This window comes from Meleagris gallopavo, chromosome 28, assembly GCF_000146605.3.
Source record: "Meleagris gallopavo isolate NT-WF06-2002-E0010 breed Aviagen turkey brand Nicholas breeding stock chromosome 28, Turkey_5.1, whole genome shotgun sequence".
NCBI classification, from domain to species: domain Eukaryota; kingdom Metazoa; phylum Chordata; class Aves; order Galliformes; family Phasianidae; genus Meleagris; species Meleagris gallopavo.
This window is the reverse complement of record NC_015038.2, coordinates 3,534,690-3,549,523: the sequence shown is the minus strand read 5'-3', so window position 1 is coordinate 3,549,523 and position 14,834 is coordinate 3,534,690. Positions and strand designations below refer to the sequence as shown.

Below are 14,834 nucleotides of genomic sequence, written 5' to 3'. Positions count from 1 at the left end.
CCCCGCCCCGCTATCTCATTGGATAGTTAGAAAGGGCGCGGCCTTCTGATTGGTCGCTCTCTCCTGTCACTAGGAGCGGCTCGGCCGTGAGGGACTTCCTTTACTCATTGGTCATTGGGCGAAATCCGCTCCTCCTTTCGATTGGCTCTCTCACCTGCCAGTTGTCGCTGACCTGCCGCCCTGCCGCTCTCCATTCGTCCGCAGGTTCCCGTCGTCCCTGTCAAATTCTCGCGAGCAGCACTTTATCCGTCCCCTTTCTCCATTGGCCACTGCTAACCCGGCCTGCCCCGCTCTGACTGGCTGAAGCCAACGCCACTCCTGAAGAAGCGCGGGCTGCTGCCCACGCTCCGCTCTTCAATTACCATTGGACGAGAAAATCTCCCCAGGCATCTGATTGGCTGCGGTCTGGAGCACGCGGATTGGCTAACGCGGTGGTCAGCCAGGAGCGCTCTGAGCTTGATTGGTCTCCTCGGGGAGGTGGGCAGTAACGGGATCGCTCCCCCGGAACGTTAGCGTCCAACAGAGGGAGAAGCGAATCGCGGTTTTAGTAGCAGCCCGTTGGGGTTTGCGTCTCCCTCTCACATCACCTCCATCCGACAGGCGCGGTTCACCGAGCCTCGCGAAAACTGAGTGGGTTTGGAGCTGTGGGTAAATAGCTGGTGTCTAAATATAGGGCTAGGAGCGATGGGAATGGCTTGAAATAAGCGTTGGGCTTCGAAAAACGAGCTCCTATCACTGCTCTCCTGGGGAGACACGAGAGGAGGAGAGAGCCTGGGCTCCTCTTTTCCCCAGAGGAAAATCACTGCCCCGTCAGCACTGCTGCTTATGCCTCCCTTCCAGGACCTGTGCTGCTAGGAAGGATGCTGCACCCCGGGCTTCAGGAAGGAGGTCCAACCCACAGCGTCCTTTGGGGAGCAGAACACTGCAGAGTTGAATACAAAAACGCAACGTTTTGGTTTAGAACGGATAACCCTAACCCCCTTCATCACCCCTCCCTGGGTGTCCCATGGCTGAGGAATCGCTCCTTGGCCGGGTGAGATCGAAACGCGGGGGGAAATCCTCTCCCGCCACATTTCAGCTTCGCCTTTGAGGCTACGTCTGGTAGGACGTGGCACAGCTCCACGGGCTCGAGAGGAAACGCTTTGAATGCTGGAGATTTCTATCCGTCAAGGTCCTCAGGTTGGGAGCGAAACACAGAAATTAAAATTCCACAGCTGATGAGTCACAGCTTAAAAGACACCTTGGGGGAGCACTGGGCCACGTCGCCAGAGGGACGGCTCTCCTGCCAGGCACTTCAGCTCATTTCCCTCCTCCAGATCTGCTCCTTCCAAGCAGGGACTTCTCCTCTGGAGCTTATCCACCCTTCATCAGCCAATGGCAGACGTGGATTTGTCTAATGGGTGCTTTGGTGGCACTGGTACCTTTGGAAGGGGGGAGTTTGGGGGTAGGGAAAGGCAAGGCAGCACCCAAAGTAAACCCTGGAGAAGTGCATGCTGTGTCAGACCATGAGAAATGATTCTGCATAAGCAGGAATGGCTCCCAGGCCCGAGCTAGATAACGAGTGCTCTGCCTGTGTTTACTTACGTGCATGAATAATTAAAGTGCCAGATGGCCCTTGAGCCCCTGGCCTAGATGTAGATGTCTAATTACATTTGGAGTCAGTGGGAGTCGGCCCTCCGGGTCCCTCTGCAGAGCCACACTCATCCTGGGGGACTCTTGGTGCTGCAGGAGCAGTGAAACGTGCTGTTTTCTGCAGAAACCTTCTCTAGGCTTTAAGTGAGCATCCCCTCCTCAAAGCCAGGGCAGAAATGGTCTCAGAGGAGGAGAGGCAAAGGGATGCTGAGCCCCCTGCATTGATGGCTTCTGAGCATGTCCGCTGGGGAGGCGTTGGCCCGTTGGCAGGTTTGCATCCAGACGAGTCTCCGTTCTTCCTGGAGATGCACTCGCATCCCAGCTGGCCATTAGAGATGTCGAAATGTGTTAGCTTCACTTAGGCAAAGCCACAAGAGCTCTCCTGGGAGCCTCTCTGCAGCACAAGAGTGAGCAGGCGTGCACTCCGACCTCAGCTTCCCCCACACACTCACTGCGACTCATGTGACGCTGTCTGCCTCGGCCAGAAGAAGGAATAGCTGGAGAACATCCGCCCCACGGGCTCCTGGTGAGGCTTGGCAGCAAACCACGAGACAGCTCCCAGCACCTCGAGGAAAGCCAGGAGGAGCAGGCTGCGTCCCGCAGCCCAAATTGCAGAGCCTGAGGTCGGCTCAGTGGTGACAGCTCTGTGCTGCCACACCTGAATGTGCTCAGCGACAACAGCTCGCCCCACTGCCCGTCTTTCCTCCCTTTGCTCTCCTCCCCACGCTCTGAAGTCAATCAGCTAATTGCCCAGCTAAAGCCAACCTCCGTTCATCCAGCCCAGCTCAGCACCAATCCCGCGAACCGCACAGCAGCAAGGACCTGGCAGCATCTTCTGTGAGCATCCCAACACCCCGCTGCTCCCCGGCCCCCGCAGCCGGCAGAGGGCACCGACAGCCCAGGAATTGCCGGACCTGGATCCGACTCCGCTGTACCCCATCCCAGCCCTGGGCAGATCGCTCCCTCTTCCTTCTCTCTGCATTTCATCGCTCTTCCTCCTCTGCCCTACCTCTCGGCTTTGATAAGTAGTGAAGGAATTCGCTGAGCCGTTAGAACAGTAATTGTTCTCTTTCCAACTAGCATTAGGAGATTAATAGAAAGGGGAGAATAAACCCCAAAGTGGGGAAAGAATTAAGGCAGCGTGGAGGAGCACAGAGCAGGGCCACGTCCTGCACCGCAGCCCAGGATCCAGCAGCAGAAAGGATCCAGCAGCCGGGCCCCTCCTGCTGCTCCCCATCCCCATCCAGCGATATCTACTGGGATGGAGGCAGCAGATTTTGGGTACCCATTGCAGAAGGATGGTGAGGTCCTCGCGCTCAGCACCGACGAGTTTCAGCCCGGTGCCTTTAAGCATTGGAATTTCTGCTCTATGCTTTGCCATGTCACTGCACGGTGACACGCTGCTGCGCCATGATGTGATGAGTGAGCTCTGCAGCAGCCTTGCATGACCTGCAAACAGGTGGCAGCTCTGGACAAGGGAACCTCACATAGCCCCCAAAATGTCCCCAAATGTCTGATATAGGGCAAGGCAATCCCTCAGCCTCAGCAAGGGATCCTGGGCAGAGAACTCTCCTTGGATAGGGACAGTGGGGGCATACAGGGGAGGCCCCCGTCTCTGCTGCAAGCTGTGGTCACTGCCAAGCATGACATGCTTGCAGGATGAGGGCACCTGCTGTGAGAGGGAGAGGCAACGCTAAGAGATGCTGTGCAAAGCCAGCCCAGCTCCCAGCAGAATCTCAGGCCCTTTCCCCACTCCCCTGATGGGGAAGGAAGCAATGATGCAGCCTGCAGCAAACGGTGCTTCTCAGCCTTTTGCACAAGCAGCCACGAAGGGATGGGCTGATCAGGAGCTTGTAGAGCTCTGCACCCTCACATGGGGACTGAGGAGATGGCCCCCATGTGCCCAGACCATGTATTTTCAGAGTGACTTTTTCCTTTAGCAGACAGATAGGAAGAGATGCTCCAACCCAGACAGCCTCAAAATAATAATAACAACACCCAGATGCCCCCAGAGCCTCCAGCTCAAGCACCCCAGCACGGTGCCTCTCCATCGCTAGCGGGAAGGGAAGATGGCAATTAAAATAAATCAGAGGCTGGCAGCTCCATCCGTCATCTCGAGGGCAGCAGTTACAATCTGGACAGGGTGGGAATTCAGGCAGGAGAGACAATCAATAATCAGGTCTGTAAGGAGACACCCACCAACCTTCAGGCAGAGCCCCAAAGTCAAAACCTGCCCGCCTTTGCTATGGGAGCAGCGCTGGCCCTGGGGAAGGAAGGTGCGAGCTGAGATCCCTCCAGCTCTTGGGTTTCTGAGCTGACAGCTCTGGGTGAGGCTGTGCTGCTCAAGGAGACCCTTCTGCACCTCGTAATGGGATCCTCTGCAACTCAGAGAAGCAGTGAATAATTCATGGCTCTGGCTGATCCAGACCTGTCTTTTTAGCTTTCCTGCAGTCCAGGATGCTGTTAGAAACGAGGGGGGCTTCTTACTCCTGAAGCACTGCGAGGTGGAAAGCACTTTGGGATCTCAAAACCAACAGGCTGGATGATGCAAGGAGCACCGTGCATCCCCTAAACATCACCCCGTGGCAGCTCCATCCCCCAGTGCATCATCACATGGGTGGGCATCGGGGGGTGGGGGGAGCTGGGAGCTGCCCTGCAGCCCTCACCTGCCCCCTCCATCCCCCCAACCTCTCTCTTCCAACCCATCCCATGGGTCTTCATCAAAGACGTTCTGTACATTCGGTGCCTAGAGCTCCCTCAGCCGTGGACTATGAATTCTTGCTCAGTATATATTTAAGGGAGTCGTGGGGATATTTTTAAATGACCCCGAAGCTATTTCTGCTTAATTTCCCTTCGCTTTTCCTCCATCTCTCTCCATGAACTTCTCCTCCGCAGAAGATGAGAGCTCATTTTCATCTCTCCTGTCTGCAGACGGATGCCCGGCTGGGTGCAGAAAAAAAGGAAAAAAAAAAAACAAAAAAAAAAAAAAAAAAACCATCCAAAAAAAGAGCAGAGCTGATGGAGAGCACAGAGAACCCGGGTTGAAAACAGCCTCCCGGGGAGACTTCCAACCCCTCCACCATCTCACATTAGAGACAAAACCAGAGTTCAGCACAAACTCTGCCCGGGATCTTGATGGATTGAGGCGACCCTCAAAGCGAAAACTGCAGCCCCACTGCTTGCAGCCCCACTGCTTGCAGCCCCACTGCTTGCAGCCCCACTGCTTGCAGCCCCACTGCCGGCTCTCCTCCCACCTTGCTCCAATCCATCCCACTGCTTTGCATCTCACTTTCCCCATCTGACACCTGTGGATAATCACCCATCCCGCAGCTCAGAGGCCCTGCAGATGGAAGAGGTTATTTTTTCCCCGGCAGCCCTCGGGGAAGGGCACTGACTGTGCACACACACATGTGGGTTTATTGCACCTAAACACTGCCAGGAGAGGCACACAAAGGAGAAGAAAACCCAAATGTTTGCTGGAAAACGATGAGAGACCGCTTTGTTTGTTTAACCCTTTCATCACCACGGCGGACTCCTGCCCCATCCTCCTGCAGTGCCCTTGGGAAGCTGCAGTGCTCATCCTGGTTGCACTCATTCATCTTTCCTGCAGGTGTGATTTGCCCTTCAGGCTCTGCCCCCCACCCTTGCCATCCATCCTGCTCACAGGCCATTAACTCCTGGGCTCTGAGCTCCATCCATCCCATCCCTTTCTCCCTCCCCTCGCTCCAACTGCTTTGTTTTGGGCACTTTGGTTTTTGCCTGGATCCTTTGGGTGGCTTTACTGGAAAAGTGAAGCATCGCCTGCTGTCTTCTAGCAGAAAAAAAGGGGGAAAATCTCTTTGCCTCTCCTCTGTTCTCTCTCTGTGGCTTTCTACTGCTTCCTACCTGAATTCCCCCATCTGCAGCCCACCATTACCTTTTATCCAGCACTTCCCCCCTGCTTGAGCACTGCTGGCCTTTATGATGGCAGACACCACACCAGAGCCCCCCCAGCCCAGAGCAGGATTTAACTCACATCTGCATCACCCCAACTGAACAGCCCCATCCCGATCCCTGCCTTCTACCACTGGGATCCAGCCTGTGTTTCCCATTCAACCTCCTCCAAACCATCCGACAGGGCAGATGGAGAAGCAGGGACACAAGAGCACGCATCTCACAGCCCAAGGATGCTGAGAGCTGAGATTTTCCTCCAGATCTCTCCAGAAAGCTTTATGAGACCCAAGTTGCTGGTGTTTAATGAGCCCAGGGTAGAGGCTGCCAGCAGCCAGGTCACCGTCACTCCAAGGAGATGCAACAGTTGCTGCTGACACTCAGTGCACTCCACCCATCCCACCCTGGGTGCCTGCTGCACATTCAGAGCTTTGGCACTGCTGTTGTTTCTCACACCTCAGGCTCAAGCTGCTGTGAATATTAGTCTTCTCATTGGAAAATAACTCACAAATAATGGCTGAAAAGTGAGAGAGAGGAGGTGTGGACAGGGGAAAATGCACAGCTTGCTTTTAATCCCAAGATTTCAAAGCCTCGTTTCTCGCCCTGCCCTGGGGATGCTCCAGTGACTGCTGCATCCCTATTTCAGTCTGGGATGGATCCAGGAGTTTCCTCTTGGGAGCCCATCAGCACCCACACATCACAGCCCAGAGAGCGAAGTGAGGTGCCCCAAAATGCCTCTGGGGAGCAGGAGGTGACCCTACAGCTTCACCCAATGTTATACCAAGTGAGAAAAGGCACGCCAGGTCTGACCACAGCCCAGCACAGGGCATGGGGCTCCCTGGGGACAGACCTCCACCAGAGAGCCTCCCAGCACTCAGAGAGGACCAGAAGGCTCTTGCTCAGTTAACATGATGAAAAGCCATCCTTTTGCTGATGCCACTTGCAAAATAATAATCATAATTTAAAAAAAAAAAAATCAGGCACAAGCCCACCTTGACCTAATCCAGGTCCTGCCTTGCCCATTCCTCGTGGCAGCTCTGGTGCTGCCATCCCGGTACGCTGGATTCCTTTATTGCTCTGAGCTAAAGATTCACATGGGCTCCCATCTCCCCGCTCCAGTGAGTGCTGCTGCCCAGAGAAGGACTCCCAAGGACACGAGCTGACTCTCACTGTGACTCGCTGCTCATCATCAGGTGGATCAGGGACAGCTTTCAGTCCTGTGCCAAGGGCAAAGGAGCAAAGCTGGTTTACCTGGGTCTGACTTCTGGCATACGTAAGAGACAGCACGCACCTCTATGAGAGCATTGTAGGTCCCAGCCAGAGGCAGCTCTGCAGCCTTTGCCCCCCCTTTCCTCCCTCCTCTAGCTGCTTTCCCCACGGGGAGACAGGCAGCAGCTGAGATAATTTACCATTTAATGTGGGCAGATGGCTTAATTTAAACAAAATCAAAGAGGAGGGAAGCCGGGCTGTGAATGCCTTGATGAGTCCAGCTTGTTCTTTCTTCCCTCCCTCTCCCCATGCCACCACCTGGGGCACAGCATTAGGGTTGGACCCTGCCCTGGTGGCTCCTTGGGTCCTCTCATCCTCCCTCATTGTGCAGGAGGGAGAAAGAAAACCCAGATGCCAACCTCACCCAGACCCTTTAGCAGCTCAGTTTGGCTTGCAGAAGTTCTGGAGGTCTTTACCTGGGTCAGCAGGTGGCTTTGGGTGCAGCAGGGTCACTGGGGACAGGAGCTGTTCTGCAGTGATGGGGAGGGAGAAGCAGAGGTGGGCAGAATTAAGGCTAAGCCAGATGTTTCTTTGAGAGGAGGGAGGGATGGATGGGGAGGAAGTGGACTGCAGCTCCTATGTTGCACCAAGCTCAATCCCTCCCTCCTCCTGCTCTGCTCCTTGGGTTTGTCTCATCACACACCCATTGACCACCTCCTAAACCCCACTCCGAGCTCTAAAGCTCCATTGTGTCCTCGACAATTTGGGATCTTCTATCCCTCTTCCTCCCAAACCAAACCAAACAGCTGCTTTGTGCCCAGAGAGGTCCTACCTGGGCTGAACCTCAGTGGGGTTGGGCTGCAGGGGGAGGAAAACTGGAATCAAAGCCCTCATCAGCACTGAGCACGGAGGATGATTGGGCAAATCTACCATTGAGCATCCAGTGATAGCACTGCTGCTAACCTGGGAATCAGGCAGCATCTCTACCACCCTCATCCTCTCCTGCACAGCCCCCAGGGGGGGAAACACCCCCAACAACACCACTGACACCCCTCATTTCCAGAACAAACGCGGTGGGCTCTCAACTCATCAAAAGACGTTGATTTCCCTATAATTACCCACATCTCACCTAACAAATCCAGCTCAGTTATGCAGAGAGTTTTCATAACAGGTTGCATGGCCGTAGGTGATTGCTTTAAAAAGCTACCCACCCATGGAGCTGTGCTTTCTGTGCTCGTTCCCTCCGCAGTAATAAATGCTAATAATAAGGCTCAGTGCCACGTGGAGCTCCACGGCCTGCCTAATGCAGGAAGTCAAAGTGGTCCAACACAATGGTCTCTCCTAGCCACTAAATAATAATAATAATAATAATCAGGAGGGAAAGCAGAGCTGCCTTCTGGAGGTGGCACAGAAAGGAGGATTTGGGATGGAGAAGCTGAGTCTGGGGGTGAAGTGCTGCATCCTGAGCTCACCAGTGGCACAATCAGGGCTGGGGATGTGCTGTCCCTGCTGCCCTCCTGCTCTGCTGCCAGCTCTGCAGCGCACACAATGGGATTAGCATCGATCTGCCCACAGCAGTGTCCTCAGTGCGGGCTCTTCCCCGAGCAGCTCCCGTTGCCCCCCAGCTGCTGCCCTCCCCTTGCCATCAGGGTGGTTCAGCAGCATCCTGACCCTGCCAGATGGTGCAGAACTGGGTCCGTGTACGTTGTGCAGATGCTCATGCTGCTGGCTTGGCTTTTTGTTGCAAGACAAAGCTGTTTTCCTGTGCACAGAGAGAGAAACAAAGCATCCTCAGGACCAAAGGGAGCCCCCCGAAGGCTCTCTGGGCTGAGCTTGCAGACCGCAGCCCGGTGACAGCTGCATTTTGAGACACGTGGCCGGGCCCAGGAGCTGCTCAGGGTGGTTCTGCCAAGCTGGAGCGATCCCGAGTGATTTCAAAGCATAGAAAGGCGGTGCTTGGATGTTTTAACGATCCTGCTCCCCGTTGGCCCCGCGCTGAATGGGAAGCCTTTAAAGCCAGGATTACTTTGATCCGACAATGCAACGAGAGAGAGAGAAACGCTGCGGTCCTCCTTCCCCACCATTCACCCAAAAAGAGCCAAATTTAGAAGTTCCAAACCATGAATTGCCAGCATGGGGTGCAAGCAGAGCACAGCCCCACAGCCACGTTCAGCCCACACCTCCTGAAGGCTTTAGCAGAGGATGGGGGCACCAAGGAGGGTCCTCTCTGCCCACCCCCTGCAGGACAGCACCGACCAGGAGTTGCCCATCCCCTCACCTCCTCTCTGATCGCTTCCCAGCTCAGCTCGGGAGGGGTTCGTGGAATCATAGAACGGTTTGAGTTGGAGGTGACCTCAAAGACCACCAATTTCCAGCACAACCGGTTGCTCCATTTCAGCCCAACCTCTCAAAAGCCCTTTTCTTCTCCCAAACCCAGCCCTGCCAAACCCATCAGCCAGCTCTGAGGAGATGTTTAAACCAGTTCCAGGAGGGTGACGTCCTTCTCCAAGAGGGACAAAGGCTCGGGAAGCACGAAGAGCCCCCAGCTCCAGCTGACTCCCAATTATTCCACTTGGAAATTGGCTGAGCTGGCAGCAAAGCGGCCGCTGCATCGCAGGGAGTGAGTCTGGGAGGAACCACAGCTCTCCTGTTATGGTACGTTTTCCAAAACCCACTGGTTGTGTCCCTAAATAGTTTCCTTCCATGAACAGCGGGATGCTGTCAGCTGCTTTTTTTCTTTAAAAACAAACAGCAGAAAATAACAAAGAGCTGCGAATGGCAGCTATAAATGCACTGCAGAGGAGCAGGGGGATGCAGTGAGGAGCATGCAGTGAGGTTTGCAGCTCACGATGCTCCCCTGGCCCTGCGATGTTCAGCCTTGCAGAGTTGCTTGTAAACCAGTGGCAGCAACCAGAGCATCCTTCCAACAGTCTGCTCTTTGGGCTTCTTCCTTTCTATGGAGGGATCCTAATGCAAGATTCAGGGCACTGCAGTGCTCAAGCAAGCAGCATTTCTCACCAGATCTATGATCACCCATCCCCATGGCTGCTGTGCTGGCAGCAGAGCAGCAAAGCCCCCCCTGACCAAGAGAAGCTCTGCATGGTGGAGACTTTAGGGGTGTTCAAATGATATTTGCGTCAATGGATGCCTGGAGTGCTGCAGTTTATTGGGTTCTGTTGTTGTTGCAGTTGTTGCTTTGTTCTATTTTTTTTATTTTTTTATTTTTTTTTTATTTTTGCTGCAGACGGTTCTGCAACCATCGTTACGTGTGAGCAGAAAGCAAAGATGCAGAACAGCTCAGCCTGGGAGGAAACAAGAAGGAAATGATGGAGCAGCCAGGGCAGGCCGTGGTGATAAGAGGCAATGCATGCACACGCGTTCCCTGCAGCCTCCTCCAGACACGTGCACCAAAGAAGCTGTGGTTGTTAGGGAAGCACACAGCTCAAGCATACATCCCCCAGCCCCAGGGACACCCAACCCTGGTGCCCAGTGGGTTCCAACCCCAGCAGCATCACAGGGTGCTGTGTTAACCCACGGCAAACGCTGCAAGAAAGCCATCAGTTCAGCAGACAACCTCAAGTGCTGAAGTCCCTCCAACAGCATCCCCACAACCCCACGGGCACCGTGGCCAAAAATCAAGGAGCTGGGCTGAAATATGGGTTTGTTGGGTTTTTTGGGTTTTTTTTTTTCCCCTTTTAGTTCCCAGAACAGGACAAACCAATCGTTGTCTCAGTGCTGCAGCTGTGCCTCAGCAACACCCTGAGATCAAAGCCCATCACATCGGCTGCTCCCAACCCTGGATAACAAGGCAGTGGATGCGAGTGGTTTCATGCAGGCTGGGGATGGCAGAGCAGCTATTAGTGAAAATGGAAGCGGTTTTCAATTAAGAAAAGCCAAAGACAACAGTTTCTAGATCAAAAGGAACCTTTCCACTGAAAGCGTTCTGCTTGGGCCGAAGTGTGAATAAATCAGGCTGAGAAACACTGCTGCAAAAATCATTTTGTTTTACACGGGTTCTCAACTCAGGTTTTGCTCCGAGGACACAGGGTGTTAAACAGCCATTTCTCTTTTATTGAAAAAGGCTTTGAGAAACCAAAGAAGCTTTTCCTGCAGAAAAGCAAGGTTTTCTTTTTCTTTTTCTTATTTATTTTTTTTTTCCTTATGTGAAGGATGGGAAAGCACAAACCCTGCTTTGAGAATTGAGCAGATTTGTTCCACCGCGGCTGCTCTGGAATGGTTTGGAAATCAAAATGCTGAACCACATTGCAGAGGAGGTGGCCTGGAGGCTCCTGATGGCATCTGGGGTTTGCTGCCTTGGATCTGCCCGTGACCTTGCTGTGAGATTGATTGGTGCTCCTTCCCTCCTCCATTCATGTCCCATCTCTCCGTGAAGCCCATCTGCCTCTGGGACCTCACTCTGGGTCTGGGAGCCCTTAGGGACCACTGTCAGATGCGCTGGCACTGCTTCCTCTGGAGATGCTCCATCCCAACCCTGAGCAGAAGCTGCGCACACAGGAAAAGTCCCATCACGTTACATGCAAAGCAATCAGAAGGAAGCCCTGCAGTTCCAGCCTGGATCTCAGCAGATCCAGAAATGGGAATTGCTTGGAAAACCCAAGACTGAGGCAGGACCCCACTGCTGGGGACATAAAAAAGAGAAATCAGATCCTGATGTTCACCATATGACCCATCTCCTGACCCACTAAAACACCTCCAGTGGGGCTGCAGACCCACTGGCCCAGGGATGAGCAGATGATGCCCTCATTGCCCAGCACTGAGCATCTCACCAAACCCTCCCTAGTGCCACACTGGGAGTTCTCTGCTCCTTTCCCAGCACCATTCCTCTGAGCTGAGCCCTGACCACAGAGCTGGGGTCAGGTGGGATAACTTTAGCAAACATCCAGCAAGAATTCACCACTTTCTTTTACTCCAGATAGCAGGAGAAGGAAATCACTGACGTTTGGTCTCTTCTCTATGGGAGATTCCTGTGGCTGATTTGTCCACATGGCCCACAGGTAAACCCAGAGGTAAACCCAGAGGGGAGAAGCAGTGCAGCCCCAGGCATTCACCTTCATCCTCATAGAGCATTTCTGCTCCCACACCGGGCTGGAAACAACCAGGGGACGAAGCCCCTCGAGGGGAGGACACAATCCCAGCATAGGATCTGCTCATTGAACTGCTGGAGCTGGGGGGTAAATTCCCACCATCACAGCAGTGCAAACCCAAATTCCTCTCCCCAAAGCACCGCATCGCTTCATTTCCCCACCCCGACAGCCATTCACCAACCCAAAACCAGCATCCAAGAGGGATGGATGGGATGGGATGGGGCAGGATGGGACGATTTGCTCCCGACCCCCATCTAACATCACTTTGCAGCCCGGTGCCCTCCCCTCCGCATCCCATAGGAGGATGGGGATGTGGCAGCTCTCTCTTCGTGCAGCTGGAGCGCGGCTGTGCCTCGCACCGCTCCTACCTGCTGCTTTTTAACGAGGAATCGGGTTGCCCTGGAGCCGGGTCTCCATGGAAACCCGGCTTTTTCAGACACTCAATGGAAGATGCTGGCACGGAGAGGTTTGTGCAGGAATACTGATTCAGCCCCAGCGTCTGTAACACTGACTGCATTTTAATCCTGCTCTGCTACCCGGCGAGCTAAAAATACCCCTCGCTGTCGCCTCCTGAGCTCGCGTAAACAGCTTAAAGCCACACAGCGCTGCCAGCGTGGAAATTTCATGAATCAGCTAGAAAAAAAAAAAGGAAAAAATCATTTTAAAAGGGGGTGGGGGATGTGATGGTGGGGTCTCAGCCCTTGGGGTGGGGTGGGGTGGGGAGAGCAGCCTTGCACAAGGGATGGAGGAAAAGGAGATAGGATGCTGCGCATCACGCCGCCCTTTGGGTGTCGTTTCACCTCTCCAAAATGCCCTTTGCTGGGGGTAAAGGCAAAGAAAAAGGCGGCACTGGGTGCCAGCAGCTGGGTGAGGTGTAACCAAAGAGACGCCCAGCAGAAGGGGACCTTGGGGACGCTGGGGCTGTGGGTGCTGCCGGTGCTGGAGCCACGCGTCGGTGCTGGGACCGTAATAGGCAAACGAGAGGCTGCTCTGCTCTCTGCAATTAGCAGGGCTGTCCTCAGCTGCCTCCGAGTGCCTTTTTGCAGAATCCACAGGCGTCTCTCTGTTATAAAGGCGTGCTGCCAGCTGTCCACCATTCACTGGGAAGGGGCATCCGGAGGGGGAAACTGAGGCACAAACCCCAGCGCTGCAGCAACCTGGCTGCAAGCCGGGGCTGAATCCAGGCTTCCCACCCCGCAAATGGATGGCAGCATTAAGGACATCGGCTGTGAACAGCCAGGGGGGTCGAATAAACCCATGCAAAGCTTGCATGGCTCAGCCAAACACGGGGCGCAGGCTGCATTCCTTGACTGTAAAGAAAAGCCATTCCAGGCTTGATTGATTTATTAGATTTCATCACATTAAATGAGCAGGAACTGGACACAACCAACCCCACCACCCTTCGCCCTCCTTGCCGAACCCTCAGCACAAACCCCAGCAGACCGAGAGCCCGGCGCATCCCAGTGGGGAGGGGGGGGACACATGGGGACAGGCAGGGATGGCTGTGGGCTCACAGTGGGTTTGTGATGCTCCTGGGGTGCTCAGCATGCTGCCATAAAGCTGTGTTTATTGACAGCATCGTCTTTGGCTGATTAAAATTCCTTTAACTGCACCCACCAATTAATCCCAGCCCGAGGCCAGCGATGCTGTCACCATCCCTCCCCCCCCCAGCTCCCCCCAGATTGGGTTTTCCTGCCCATTTTCCTAATCTGCCAGCCCTGCTGTGTGCCCCCAGGTGCCCCTTCCTGCTCCACCTGCCTGCCCTCCCCGATTGCTCTTTGCTTTAAACACAAACTGAGACAAAAACGCTCACCCGTGAGAGGGGGAGATTTTGCAGGGAAAAGAAAGCAGAGGGTGTACAGAAATGGCAAACCCCTTCCCCACCCTTTGCCCCAGCCCCCCTCCTGCTTGGCTCGTGCTGGGTTTGTACCTAGAGGAGCTGTGAGCCAAGGGACAGCAGCCAGGAGGGGACTGGTGCCAGGTGCTGCATCCAAGCTCTGCTGTGAGGAGCAGCCATGCTCAGCTCCCAGTGAGCAGCAGAGCTCACAAAGTCTCCATTGGGAAGCTGGAGTGCCCGTGGCCATGCCCAGGAATCCCTGCACAGCCCCAGCATCACCTCGCCTGGTCGATGTCTGGCCCATTGTGCACATCTCAGCCGCTGGCTGTGCTCCAGACACAGCATCATCCTTCTTGTTCCCAGCCCTGGGCTCCCAGCTCCCACTTTGCACCCCTTGTGCTGTTTGTATGCCTGCCCACAGGTCCCAGAACCTCCTTGGTGTCCCCATGGCAGCTATGATGGGAAGGCTGGAGGGTGCTGCTAGGCTGTGCTCTCCCTCCCCGTTGCTCTGCTGGGATTTGCAGGGGATGTATTGGCAAATTAAATTGCAAATTAAAAATCCAGAGCCTTCCTAAACCTGAAGCCATCCTGGAGGAACCACTCATCTCCAGGGCCAGAGGGGGAATCCTCCTGATTCACTTGTGCCCTGGGGTCAGTGAGAAACAGGTTGCAAACTGTACTGCAGCCCAATGATGGAAAGGGCTTTGGCCAGGATGGAGGAGGGACTTCTCCTGCTATCTGGGGACATCCCCAGCCACCCCATGGCCACCCATTTCCAAACCCATCTCCCTAAGGCACCCATCCCTGCACATGGCAGGGCTGCTCCCCAAATACCGTGTGGGTGCAGCCCGGGGGGGATGCAGCTGCTCAGCATCACCTGAATGAACAGACCTGGGCGGACAAACCAAGTGCTCAGCATCCTCAGGGACACAGCAGCTGCTCAGCAGCATTGTGCTCTCCGATGGCTCCCTCCCAGGCTAGGAAGCAGGCTCTGCTGTAATTGCTGCTTGGCCATCAGCCACTGATTGCTCACACTTGTGGCTGCTTTCTTCCCTTTCAGCTTTGTGGCAGCTCTTTGGTCGCCGTCCCTCCCCACCCCCCACTCTGGGTTTATAACCTTC

At 54.7% G+C, this 14,834-nt stretch overlaps 1 long non-coding RNA gene across 1 annotated transcript; it reads right to left on the bottom strand.

Moving 5' to 3' along the window:
* Nucleotides 1–10,188: 10,188 nt before the first annotated feature.
* LOC109371076 lies at nt 10,189–12,238 on the bottom strand. The gene is made up of 2 exons (XR_002121748.1): nt 12,058–12,238; nt 10,189–11,274 (listed from the first exon to the last, which is right to left on the bottom strand). It is a non-coding gene; the product is annotated as an uncharacterized LOC109371076 (long non-coding RNA).
* Nucleotides 12,239–14,834: the final 2,596 nt, after the last annotated feature.